Raw genomic sequence first — 14,794 nt, 5'->3', positions numbered from 1 at the left:
GATTCCAGAAGAAGCAGCCAGAAACTATATTCGTGTCTGATGGAGCCAATGCCAGCCTTCTCCAAGCCAAGCCCCTCAGTGACAGTGGCAGCACCTCTCGGACAACAGTTTTAGGAAGGGGAAGAATTTATTGTGCAGAAGCAATTGCAGCCAGAGAAGACTGAGAGCAACACCCCTGTGGACACCAAGGTCAATGAATCAGAGAATTATAGACTCATTAAGGTTGAAAATACCTCCAATATCATCAAGTCCAAGTTTTGGCAGCATATTCCCATGCCCACTAAAACATATAATGAAGTGCCATAAAGAGGGAGCAGGTGTCCAAGTCCTGGAGCACAGATTCCTCCTCAGCCCGTGGTGCAGACCGTGGTGAGGCAGCCGTGTCCCTACAGCCCACGGAGGTCCATGGGAAAGCAGAGATCCACCTGCAGCACAGGACCCCACCCCAGAGCAGGTGGATACCCGACAGAAGGCTGCGATCCTGTGGGAAGCTCACACTGGAGCAGGCTCCTGCAGGACTTGCGAGCCACAGAGAGAGGAACCCATGTGGGAGCAGGGCTGCTGACAAGACTCAGGGCCACACTCAGTGGATTCCCTGATGAAGCAGCCTGTTCCTGAAGAACTGCAGCTCCTGGAAGGGATCCACATTGGTGGAGGGGAGGTGTGTAAGGAGTTCTCCTCCTGGGGAGGAAGGAGCAGCAGAGACAATGTGTGATGCACTGACACAGCCCACCCCCCTGTCCCCCTCCTCTGCTGCAGCGAGGGAGGCAAAGTGACACAAATGAAGCTGACCTGAGGAACAAGTGAGGGGTGGTTTGAGCTTCAGCTTTACTTGTCATTATTCCACTCTGAGTTGTTGGGCAATAAATTAATTTCCCCAAGTCCAATCTCTTTTGGACATGATAGCAAAGGGTGAGTGACCTCTCCCTGTTCTTATCTCAAGCCATAAACCTTCAGCTGCATTTTCTCTCCCCTGTTCAGCTGAGGAGCAGAGTAATGGAGCAGCTTCAGTGGGCACCTGTCATCCAGCCAAGATCAACCCACCAAAACACACAATTAGGCATATTTAATCCTACCTGAGTAGTTGTTCTAATCTTGTATGTTTCAGTAGCAAGTGGACTGATTTGGTATCCATTCTGTAGATTCAAATGCATATTCACAACCACAAAAACCTGGGAAAGAAAAGAGATTCTATGGAGAGGATCCAAACAAAATTAGAAGTAAAATTGCATGACTCATTAACTTCAGGCAATGCCAAATCCTCCTCAAGCAGAATGATTTCTCTTCCAAAATCTTAATATGTTATGTTTTCTTACTCTTCAGTTTTATGAATAAATGTTTTCCATACCACAAACAGATGCATTTAAGTACAAGCTTTTTCTTATGAAAGCTAAAGAAAACCATTAAAAATTAGCCTAACCAAAGAAAAGCAAGCTACAGAAAAACAAGTATTTCTACTACAACAGTTCAGCTGTGTTTGGGTTCAAACAAGTTGTTTGGTCAGAGAAAGTCTCTTACATTAAGAATAATGAAAGTAACCAATAGTCCACATATGTCAGGAGCTCCTTAACTTTTTGAACCTTAAATCCGTGTCATGTCTCAAAATTGCTTGTCTATTTTTTTAACATGAAAACACTAGAGATGTAAGGTGCTCCCTGAATGAAGATCAACAGAAGCCTGCCTTGAAGACCAGCTGTACATTCATACGTACAATGATCTTGATGACCACTGAGTTTTGTATTAAAAATGCCTACAAGAGAGAATAGTAACTTTATGCACAATATATAAAAAATATAGTTTAAGCTCAATCAAAAACAGGTTCACTTTTGTATTTCATAATGCTGAAATCACTGTTGGCCTGCAGCCCTATTTTTAGATTTCAAGAGCTTCCTTTAGACTACTTTAGGGCTTAGGTTTAGACTGCTTTAGTACTACTTGAGAGCAAACGGTATAAGAATACTTGGAGGTTGGTAATTTGGACAACTGAATTAGTAATAAGAAATAAACACTTTATGTATAGAACTAATAACAATAAATATGAGGTATTTAATTAAGCCTCAAGTTCAATACTTATTCATAAAAAGTTCAGTGTTCATAAAATAAAGGATGGCTTTTTTGTGAAATAGCAGCATGCTATTTCAGAAAAAATAATATTTCAGTATACAAATGCAACTATTGCTTAATAAGCTCTCTTTATTTAAAAAAAACAAAACTACCAAAAAACCCCACCAAATCTAGTCTGAGTCAAATTTTCATTGGAATTATTTCTACCTCAGAATAACAAAGACATTAGCAAAACATTTCAGTCAGGCTTTCCAAATCCCACTATTCTAAATTGTTCCAACTTAAACACATTTAAAACACAACAAAACCCAGCAAGTATAATCTAAATCATACACCTTCCAGTCTTCTTCCCACAAGCCTTGCAGTCTGAAAGTTACCATGGAAACAAATTCTACATTTCCACAAATTGGAAGAGCCAGTTAAAAACAAAACAAAACTAAAAAAAAAAAATTAACTCATTGCTAACTATGTCTTAATCAATGTTAAGAAGGCCATGGCTAACTAGCCTCTAAATAGAAATAGTGAGAGTGACACTCATTAATTAATTGGCCAGGGATCCAAAATAGAATGGAAAGAAGAGAGAGAGAGAGAGAAAGAGAGAAAGAGAGAAAGAAAGAAAGAGAGAAAGAGAGAAAGAGAGAGAGAGAAAGAGAGAAAGAGAGAAAGAGAGAAAGAGAGAAAGAGAGAGAGAGAGAGAGAGAGAGAGAGAAAGAAAGAAAGAAAGAAAGAAAGAAAGAAAGAAAGAAAGAAAGAAAGAAAGAAAGAAAGAAAGAAAGAAAGAAAGAAAGAAAGAAAGAAAGAAAGAAAGAAAGAAAGAAAGAAAGAAAGAAAGAAAGAAAGAAAGAAAGAAAGAAAGAAAGAAAGAAAGAAAGAAAGAAAGAAAGAAAGAAAGAAAGAAAGAAAGAGAAAGAAAGAAAAAGAAAGAACAGTGTTTCATTCAAATAAGCATTTTTACAGTGCATTTACAACATGCCATTGTGTCTGTTAATATTGCCACTCAAACACAAATTATCCTGTGACCTACGTGGAGGCAGAACTGCTGGCTGAAGCTTTAGATTCAAGCAGTGAATACTCAAAGTCTGGCCTACATCAGAGAATTACAGAGATATAATCTCTCACAGCTTTGGCTTTCTATCTATAAAATAAGGATGGCATAGCTTGTAAGAGCAGATAATACTTGGGAAAGGGACTGCTTAATGTTTATCTGCATGTCATGCAACGTCATTCAATTGCCATATTGTGCTGTACTTATATTCCACGATGTTTATCTGTGACCTTGGGCAATACAAAGCAGCTGGAACTCCCAAGGTCGTTTCTTAGGTCCACAGAGGTGAAGAGATGCATCTCCTGATATCTATTTTATAACAAGGTTCAACACATTTCAGACTGTACATGACCTAAAAGTATATGAAAAATTCAAACAAGGCATGAAAGCCAAAACATCCACAAATGGGGATCAGCTACCCCTGCTTGACCTAAGTCCATTAAATTTCTACAATTGGATAAATTACTCCTGGAATACTTGTTATTATATACAGCAGTCCTTTTCTTATCCATAAGAATCAAAATAATCAGAAATGGTTCTGATATAACAACTGCTTGCAGAGTCTCCTGCCTTTGGGAGACATTATTCCTAAAATATCCAACATTGAGGAGCATCATCATCATCCTGCTCAGCTGAATATCTAATTTCATAGAATCATAGACTGGTCTGGGTTGGATGGGACCTTAAAGATTATTATGAAGATTATTATGAAGATTATTATAAAGATTATTATAAAGATTTGAAGCCCCTTGCCACAGGCAGAGACATCTCCCACTAGCCCAGGTTGCTCAAAGCCTGATCTAGTTGAATTTATCCTCTGAATTCCCATCATTCATTTTAAGCTTTTTTAATCACTATATTGATCTTGCACATTGTGTCTTCTGAGAATGCCCACAATGTGACAGTCCTGATAATGGCTCACACCAGGTGAATTCCTGTCAATTTCAAGCCAGTTTCCAAACACTCTCAACAATGAAGTACATCAGATAGCTATTGCTCTTAACATAACCCAAGGATAAACACACAGATTTTTTTTCCCTTTATTTCAGCAGCTATTTCTAAGAGAGCTTTGAAACATGACTAGCCATTTGCCAGGAATTTTTAAGTTATGCAGTTAAGAGTCACATCAGCTGAAAAAGTTTAAGATCAAGACTTGACAAGGAGTCAACAGATATTTGGAATGCATTACAGTGCTACCCTGGCTGCACTAGGGGAAAAAAAAAAAGCCATCTCATTTCTACTTCATTTTTTCCTCACTATTCTTTACTTCTCCCAGTTAAAAAATTCTTATAAAACAAATGTTTTCTTCAGCCTCAATGCTAAAACAGTAAAGCTACAAAAGCAAGTATCTAAAGAATAGTACTTTCTTTACTTAAAATAAAATGCATAAATATTACAGGGATTGACTTTGTTTACTTTAATTGTATATGAGAACACACTAACTTTTTCCAGTTCTCAAAAATAGGCATGGCTAAAATGGAATGTCTTAAATCCTCAGTGTTATTCTTCCATGCTGTCTCAGTGCATACAGTAAAATTATTTCTAGAAATTCAAACTCTTTTAAACCTATTGTAAAATCCAGTTCTTTTTTCCTTGGTTCTAAAAAACATTCTTCAGAGGAAAACCAAGAAGACATATACTGTTTTTGCTATTAAAAATTCAAATATAGTTAATTATATTTTTAGCTTTATAAATACTAACTATAATAGCAAATTCCATCAAATTTCCTAGGACTGTTGGCGCAGCATAAACATTCATTTTTTCTTATTTAGAGGTATATTTCAATGTTTTCAGATGAAAAATTAGGTTTTTGTGTGGCTTTAAGACATCCTTCTAGTTTCAGACTAGCTACTGCCTCTAGTCATTAAAGAAAATTCACTACAGAGCTGATAAGTAAAAGCATTTATCATAATAAAAGAAAAAAGCATCAGATACTAAAGGAAAGAAGGGAGAGAGGGCAACAGAGAATTGTGTGTCTCAAGAGACACAGCACAGAGGAGGCTGATAAAGTACTACTATCTAGACCAAAAAATAACTTCACTTCTTTCCCAGCTAAAAGAATATACAGTAATCATCATTAAAAAAAAAAAAAACAAAAACGACAACAAAATAAAAACCAGTCCCCGATTCAGTTGTCTTAAGTTTTTAAGTCTTTAAAGCACCTCTACATTGTTTTTCTCAAGGCCATTCTTCTTCTAAAGTTTGTTCACCTGTAAAATTGTAGTCTCCCTCAGGCTGAGACTCAACATATGTTTTTTTCTTCATCTTCCATCATGCATAGAAGAAATAAGTAAACCTTCCTTTATATTTGTTTTTGTACAGTGATTACCCTACAATTTGTAATGTGTTCAAATGCATTTTGAAACTGTTTTTTCACCCAGCAATAGGGTGTGCATGCATTTGACACAACTTCTAATGTGACATGCTCCAGCAATTCAAGTCATTCATATAATATTCATATACCTATTATCTGCATTGGCAATTGATTTTCTTTCCAGAAATCAGTATATGCAGAAGCTTAAAAATTTTGGTTTTGTAATTTTAGAATAATCATCTAAAGTCAACATAGCTTTAACAAAAAAATCTTTGCCAACGTTGGACTACAGTCCTGATGTTACCTCAAACTGACCTTCATGTGTAGTGTAATCACCAGTTTGCAGTTTCATGGTGTTTCTTGAAAGTTTGCTTCACCTTTGCTTCAAATTCATTTACTGCTGATCCTTGCATACTTTCTACAAATAATACTTCTTTCCTGTATAGAAAATAGAAAAACACCTTATTCCCCAAATAATGCACATTTTACGTTTAATCAGAAGCTGAACAACACTTTGGTTTCTCATTAATATAATAACTTGGACTAAAAGCATGTTATTTTTGACCTGTGTTCTCTTAATGTCAGAATTGCTCTTCACACATCCTCTTGAACAGTAACTTTGTTTGTAAATCATAGATTACTTCTTACAAAATCCACTAATACTTTCCTCATGCATATCCCTAGAAATATGTAGTATTCTAAATCAGACAATGTTTTTTTGCCGTGTTCTTCAGTTCAAGGCATGTTTTCTTATGTTCCATAACATGGAAAAATTCTTAAGTGTTTTTGAGTTTTAACCAAAGTGTTCTTACATCTTGCATATGTAAAACACTGCACAACTGTCATAACACTCTCACCTCTTACAAATGAAAAAAAAAATCAGAGAAATCTAAGGTTTTCATTTTCTGTGACTTTTCTGCCTCTCTCAAAAGTTTGGACATGTGATACAATTTTCACAGGCTTATGTTTAGAAAGCTTCATCCAAGTGAACTTCTGGAGGTGTCTTCTAAAAACTGGCTTTTTATTTTGGTTAATTTTAAACTGATTACCTTCTAGCCATATCCCTGTTTTTCACTTGACATAAGGAACTTTAGGCAACGCATGGGAAATACCACGGTCCGTAACATCTCCCAGTCTCTCAGACAGGAGACAACAATCAAGGAGAGCATTGGCATCAAGCAACGTTTCCACAGACCGTGAGTGGCTGAACCATCACGTCTCTGAGCACAGCTGACAGCTTGCCCTTTTTTAAAGAAGCATTAGCAATCCCTCCCAACAGCAGGCCCAAGTCTATTCCACTTCTTTTCCACAGCTATATAAAGGGAGAGAGATCCCATACTCAGCTGGCTGTGCAGATCTTCTTATCACATCTGGGATTGCCAATCAGGGCACGAGACAAAGATCAGTCAGGGAAGGTTCCTCAGCGTCATACTCCTGGTGTCACACTGTTAATTGCTAGAGACCATTCTATAAATGTTAAAATTGTATCTAGGGAGAAAACTGAAGCAGTGTCCCTTCTTCAAATCTACTTTCTGCTACAATAATACCTGCTTTAAAATTATATCCTTGTAGAAAGGCCTTCCACATTTTAATATTTTCCTCCTTGGAAAAGCATCTGCTAAACTACCAACTCACATACACACACATATTTTAACCTCTGAAAATATAATACAATTGGAGAAGAAATTTAGCTAAAAATTTCCGTTGGGGAAAAATCAGATTATAAATTCTAATAAATACCAATACTATCCTGCAGTTATGACTGAACTGACTTTTTTTGCTGCTGTCCACTGAAATGTTTAACCAGCTCCAAATTATTACATTTGCCTTTTTATTAACCTTATCTACACTGTCACGCTCCCAGACTACTACAAACATTGTATGATGTCTTGTCTTTATGGTAAACAAGCTCTATCTGGTTACCTAGGTGAAACATAAACTATTTTCTATGAACCAAAGACAAAATTAAACATCTAAAGATGAAAACCTTAGAAAAAAAACAACTGAGGTTTGCTGCCAGAATATATTCCTTACAGTAAAGCATTCATAATTTCCTGTCAAATTTTCAAGCAATTATAGTAAACAATATTTAGTGTAATTTAATTTTAAATCTTATGCTAATTGTCAGTGACCTTTGAACCTTGGAAATAGTGCTACCATCCACATGGCAAATGTAATTATGGAATCTGATTTCCTATATTGTGTAAGCAATGAAACTGCTTTAATTGACACTGATATATATTTGCAATAACTTTTGTGTAAATTAAAAATCAATGCCAATATTAGCTCTCTGGATCCTATTTTTATCAGACTGTTTATTTCTTTAGAATAGCAGATACACAAGAGCAAATGTTTTGCAGAATATACAATGTATGTTTTAAATCCCAGTGTAGTTTTCATGCATGCCATTTATGTGAAAAGCTTGCATATTTCTCGCTTATGTACACACAAATAAGGACAAATCCCATCAGATCTAGGCTGCCTTCAGGAGATTTTGCTTCCAGCTGATTTTTGATTGATTGTCAAGCATGCTTCACCATGACTAAGTGGGATATCATTGTATTATCTGGTGTCAATGCTGCAGTGCATTGTAGATATCCAAAACACGGCTACAAAAGAAATTAAAAGTAGAATTATTCACTTTGATTGGGTTTTTTTTTTCCCAATTTTTATAGGGCATTCTAGATTTTAAGCCCTTCAGTCCTCTTGTGTATTCAAATATATTCTTGGCAAACACTGTTAACATTTCTCTCCTATTTTATAATTTTTCTTTGTCTCCATACTCTTTGTTTAAATGTTGCAAAGCAAACTACAAATACAAACGTATAAAATGTATTTAAAACTTTATACCAAGAAAGGTATCTTTGTTCAACATCAGTGAAAACATTCTGCCATCTGGATGCAAGCATTCATTAGGAATTCAGGTAAATTTCAGACCAGGCTTTGAAACAGTCACAATAGCTGCTGTGGGGAGTGGAAGGAAGGTGGTCTTTGTGGTTTGAGTCCTCAAAACCAGCGTGCTGGACTGAATAAAGTATTTTCCTATTGTCATAAAAACCACAACAACTTATAATTTTTCCCGAAAAGTAAAAATGCTAACAGTATATTTTGAAAATATGGCGTTAACTATATAAGCTATATATTAAATAGAGATGAATTGAGGAACAATGAAGAGAATAACAACACTGAAAGGTCTTGCTCTCAGACACAGCACAGGGCCACATCTGATCTCACAGTGGTTTACCCTGCTGTGACTGCAAAGACTTCATTAAGCTTCATCCTTTATATAAACACAAATGAATACATAAATAGAAAGCAAAGATTGCACAGATTTTACAGTGGGGGGAGGGCGGCAGGGGGAGGTGCAGAATCTGAATTGGGAGGCACCCAGCTACAGCTCCAGTCCTGTTTTCAAAGGCTGTTTGTTCACAATGTACTCCTTAGCAAGGAAGCTAATTTACATCATAGCTGCAAAGCAGAAAAAGCAGTGCTGTATTGTCAAATATTAGGGAAATTTTGCTTCTCAAAGAAATAACACTTTCAACATGTAATTCAAACTCAATGTGATGTAAATTAGGTCTTTATATTAGAAGACTTAAACCATACCAGCCCCTTGTAATAATTTCAGCTGAAGCAGAGGACTCTCTTCTCTCCTGTGTCCTTTCCTAGCAGTACAAGTCATATGTCAGGATGTACCTGATGTACCATCAGGATTCACACTCTAGAGAAAGAATCATCACCACTCATCTCACTCCAGGTTCTTCGCAGCAAACTGCATTTGGGAAGAAGGAAAAACAGGGAAAAAAATCAGACAGCTTCAAAACGTTAATTAATTTTTTTAGCTTGCAGGAAGATGCACATTTTCGTGATCAGCTAAATAAACCGTTTTAAAAACAAAATAAGGAAAAGAAATTTTCTGTAACCTAGATTTTGTAAATGCCATAGAGTCCCAGCACGCCCACTCTACCTGTATATTTTACTTAGAAAACAAACCATCGACCTGTAATTTGCTTCTGATGTAGCCTAAAAGCACGTTATAATATTAAAGCTTATTTATGCCTCTAAGACCCTCTTACCTACAGCCATTTCAAATGTAGTGAAATAATGCAACACTAATCACTAAGACTTTTATTCCATAATAGATGTTTTTCTCACTAAATCAATTCAAAGGCTAATTGGGGTGGAAGGTGACTATCTCTAGTGGTTATAAATACATTTGCATCGCTATCAATCTTTTACCCGGCTGATGTTAAACGAGGCTGAACCGGAGCTCGGCGCTGCCAAGCCGCATCCAATGCTGCCATCCAGCGGCGCAGCCGGCGGGGCAGGACAGCCATTCCCCGCTCCAGGGGGATGGATGAGGGCCGCGGAGGATTATCCCTGTCCTCGGCTCCGCCTTTCTGCCGCGCCCGAGCGTCCAGCAGCTCCTCCAGCCCGGAGCCAGCGCTGCCCGAGCTCCCGGAGCCAGCAGCAGGCGCCCCACCACAGCCTAAAGCAGACAGGCCTCGCCCCAAGGAAAAGAAAGAGCAGGAAAGGTTGTTGGTTCCTTCAGCGTGTCTTGGACCGAAGCCTACTTTTGACGTGGCCTGAGTGTCACTCAAAACATCTGTAAGTTGCGCTTCATCCTCCTGCCCAGGGAGAAGCCTCCTGGCACTTTTTAAAATAAGATTCTGTAAGTTGCGCTTCATCCTCCTGCCCAGGGAGAAGCCTCCTGGCACTTTTTAAAATAGGATTCCTCGCACACACAATCAAAAAAAATAAAAATAATAAAAAAAAAAGCACAACTGTACTTTTATCAGGCACGTAATTTAAGGTATTATTTAAACTCTGCAAGCTTCAGGTGTCAGATAAATACAGAAGCCCTGTTCACTTGAAAAAAAACCAAACAACCCTGAATGTGTGAATATGCCTGAAATAGGTGATACGGCTTTCCTTAGAGAAACTTAAATAACAAAAAAAACATTCTTACAGTATCTACCTAATGAGAAATATGGAGATGCGTGACAGAAAGCATCTAGTTTTCTACTGGAGAAGTTATTGGAGGAATGAGCTGTTTTATTTACTTGGTTCGTTTGTGAAATAGTGAGATTATCCAAGGCAGCTCAGCAGTGCTTTTCTCTGTGCATCATTTCTGTGTGGACAGCTTGCAATGAAGTGTATATTCCTCCTCAAGACAGGAGGCTCTAAATCAAGTGTTTTGCATACACCTGCAAATTTTACCCATCACCAGCCAGATTGCTACAAGCATTATCCACAGAAGGATCATACATAGTCAATGGCAAACATACAATAAGAAAGCAGCCAATACAACATTTATGAAGCTACATTATGAAGCTCTCCAGAGTTTTACAACCAGAAACTTGAAGTAGCCAGTTGCTGTTTGTTAGCAGACTGCATTCAGTGAAGCCAGCTATAAGGATTGCAGAATTTTGCTTTCATGTGCCTAATGTTGTAGTAAACAGTTCATAAACTGTAAGTTATGATATTAATGCAGTGAGCAAAAACTTTATATTCTATTATTACTGAGATTTTGTACATTTAGTGCCAGAAGACAGTATTTCCTCTGAAATATTAATGCTGCAGCAGGGCACTTTGCAGTGCAAGTAAAGACAAGAAAAGCCTTTGTGTCAATGAATATGCAGGCTAAAATGAGTACAGAAATAGAAGCCCAAGGGAAGATAGCATCACAAAATGAAGAAAATATAGTTAGAACTAACTACAAACACAGATGCATAGGGGTAGTTAATTGTACTTTCTCTAGCTCCAGTGAGAATTTACATTGCTGTTTAAAAGGAAATGGAGGGCACACTCATTAGATGATAAAAAATATATTTAAAAAGCTTTCTCAAGACTTAAATCAAGAATACACATTGGAAGAAAAAAAGGTCCAGAATAAAAGTTCACTCTTGAAAGCCTGTGGCTAAACAGTGAGTAAGCATTACAAAGAAGATCAAACTCTCTACAAATGGGGCGCATATGTTGCAGCATTAATATTTTCTCTTTAATGCGTCCAGAGATCACAACTGATGTTACACTGACATTTTTAATTTCTGCCTTGAGGAGTTTTAAACAGAGATGAATATAATTAGAAAGCAACTGAACAGACTACATTTTCTCATTTATTAGCTTCTCAGAAATCGAGACCTTCACTGGTTATTGAAAGTTCCAAAACATGACAATTTGAGACAAATCTACCCATGGTGTAAGCAGAAATGAATAGAATATAGAAACTGTGCGCAGACAAAATATGCCAGGTGTCAAAACAAGCATTCCAAGTAGGAAAAGGATAGCAACTGTCCATTTCAGATTATTTTCCTTGATGTCGTGAAATTTTGCAACACATTCTGAACAGCAATTAAGTCTACCAACAACCACCACCAAAGCACACACATAAACCAAAAAACCAAACCAACAACAACAAAAAAACACAAAGCCTAGAACATAAAATAAACATTAAAAAGTATTCAGAACTATATAGCAGGAAAAGTTAATGCATCGGGACAATCAAGACTACAGTCAAAACCTGCCAATTTAACTAATGTTGTACCTTTTTGTGAATTTCCATACTTCTGCCATGCCACAGCACTAGAGGGGACATGTGAAATCAGGCCCTTTGACTAGGGCCACCTGATGCCATTCAGTGACCCTCTAAGGTAAGTTTCAAAAAATTCTAATAACATCAGCACAATGACAAGTAGACAGAGATGTTTTATAGCCAATGAAACTATCCAATTCAAGGGTAGCATTTCATGATCTTGCATTTCTGATTATCAACTTCTCAAGTTCTGCAACTATTGAAATAACAGAATTATCTGTTATTTCCTACATTTATTTCCATGTCACTCATTTCCTACATGTGCTAATGCACATTTTCAGAAGTTAAAAAACTCAAACCAACAAAAAGACAAAAATATATCCCAATAAAAAATGAAACTGCCAACAACAACAAAAAATACCCTACCCCCTAACATTAAAAAACACCAAACAAAATTAAAAACTCCAATAAAACAAAAGTTTTGGATAAGCTCTGTTTGAGAGCTTATCCAAACATTCCTACATGTTGAACTCATGTAGAAAGACTGACTGCAAGACTTTCCATTCATCTAGTGTCTAAATGAGGTACATACCAATTCACAAAGCAATCAGGCAACTTAATCAAAGAAAAAATAAACTCCAGTGATGTTATTAAACTGATAAATACTGCTTATGACTGAGAATATTCCTGAACTATGTAACTCTGAGAAAGTTGATTACTGGGAGAAATATTAGTATAATCTTTCTCACTCACTTTCTTAGGTGATGGGTGAACACTGACAGTGACAGACTACAGTGCTGCATGTACACATTCAGTCTGCTGCAATACAGCTTTTCTTCCAGTGTGACTTTCAAAACCTAACCCATTTTCACTCTTAATATGAATTAAGCATATTTGGAAACAGTACATTTGAAAAAAAATCACAAAATTTCATTAGAAACGTCCTTGCAATCACTTGCCTATGCTAAGACTACTTGTGGTTTCTGATAAGCCATCTTCAGTACATTTCATTAAATGTTGATCCAGACAAGCTTGCGTCTCCTCATGACACGTGGACCAGAAGCGAGCTGCTGAGCTTCCACGTGAGCTGATTGTGAACCTTCAGCTCTGCACCTTCATTCAGGGGCTGTGAGGCCCCACTGCCACCCTGCTCTGACATCACTGTGCTTGCTGAAGGAAAGGAGCAAACGGGCAAGGGGTCAGCGATGTCCACACAAGAGCATTTTACCTCTGCTAAAGGGAATGTCTGAATTTAAATCACTAAAGCACTTCAGCAACTGCAAAGTTCAGTGCGTGAGTATTCTAAAGTTAAAAATTGTGACAAATGACTGGTTATTTTTTGTTTTATTTTGTTTTGATCTAAGAGCAGTATTCCTGCTTTTTAAAAAGTTTTTTTTCTTGTATGGTAAAATCATCCACATGGAATCAGATACTAATTTGTATCACATTTATCCAGCAGAAATACACTAGTTTTGTCATACTATGTTACTCTCTATTGAAACAAAATTGTAATCTTTTCAGTACAACAGATTTCCTTAAAACGGTCTCATAGGCAGGTTTCATCTTTATATTATAAATTTCATTTCATTGTAAGCTCTTACATTTATATTACTGCTTAACATGAACTCTCACTGAAATGTGACCTGACAATTTATATCTGTATTTATTCATGCTAAGCTTTCTGCTTCACAACTACTGAAAGTGTAGTATATTCATTGCAGAAATAACACTTCCTGCTATTTCCAACAATGAAGGTCACACCCCACTTCACATGAAATGAAATGTAATGTTTCATGTTTTTCAGTTGGGGCACATGTTTTAAATTCATTTTTATCATCATGTATAGTAGAGCATTTCTGCAAATTTCTTTTTTCCCCTAATTCCATTTTCTCTATTTTCAGTTAGGAAAATACATTTCATATGTATATGACCCAAATAGGGGGAAAATTAACAAACACAGATTCAAAACTTACTGAGCTATACAGTTAAAAACAAACAAACCAGACCAAATCACTGAGGCTTAGGCCTGTCTGTGCTTGAGTTTTGTTCATGTTTTCTTGTCCCATTAGCAAAATCTTACATTTTGGGTATGCAAAGAAAGGATCCCAAAGAGATCCAAAAACTGTTGAGCTTCATGTTCATGTTAAACTAGATCAATAAGAATAACTGCACAGCTCTAGCTCCATGATGAGCTTGATGTGGTCGATTTTTAATTCAGTTTTATCTGCACACTAGTACTTCAGTTCGTAGCTTGTCATCAGTACACACCAACCATAGCTACTCTGCTAATTTCTGCACAACACACTCCCAAGGATACTGAAGGCTCAGAACAAGAGATATTACTGTCATGGAAAGACAGCTCCTGAAAATTTGAGTGCGTTTTTCTGGTTAAAAATATTGGTTGCTTTTCCTTTCTGTATTTTGAAATACGCAGATATCATTTGTGCTCTGTCAGTATGTTTCCAATGCTCTATCATAGAAAAAATGCTCTAATGTATCATTTAAAACAATAACATCAACAATTTGTAAATAAATATTTATAGGATAGTTCTTAAATTAAAAAATGTACCATTTTGTAGACTGGTTATATGAGACATCTATTGAACATTATTAGGGTGTCTACATTTACAACAGTTTAACACAAGATCAGTCGTTGGGTTGGGGGCTTTGTGTGCATATTGCTTGCTTGAGGGCTTTTTTTTTAAGCTAAAAATTTTTGCTACAAAATGGAGCACTTTCTGAAGCACTTTTTCAATTCCTCATGATATCTCCTGATAAAGCATATTTTATTTGAAAATAATTATTTCCATTTCAAAGTACATATAATAAGAAATTT

General features: G+C 36.7%; 1 long non-coding RNA gene across 1 annotated transcript; it reads right to left on the bottom strand.

The window, feature by feature from the left end:
* Nucleotides 1-1,082: 1,082 nt before the first annotated feature.
* Nucleotides 1,083-9,182, bottom strand: LOC131095807 (uncharacterized). Its single transcript, XR_009115913.1, has 3 exons — nt 9,030-9,182; nt 5,739-5,861; nt 1,083-1,172 (listed from the first exon to the last, which is right to left on the bottom strand). It is a non-coding gene; the product is annotated as an uncharacterized LOC131095807 (long non-coding RNA).
* Between the last annotated feature and the right edge of the window lie 5,612 nt (nt 9,183-14,794).

This window comes from Melospiza georgiana, chromosome Z (assembly GCF_028018845.1).
Source record: "Melospiza georgiana isolate bMelGeo1 chromosome Z, bMelGeo1.pri, whole genome shotgun sequence".
NCBI classification, from domain to species: domain Eukaryota; kingdom Metazoa; phylum Chordata; class Aves; order Passeriformes; family Passerellidae; genus Melospiza; species Melospiza georgiana.
The sequence above is the reverse complement of the archived record's forward strand: the minus strand, read 5'-3'. Positions and strand labels throughout refer to the sequence as shown.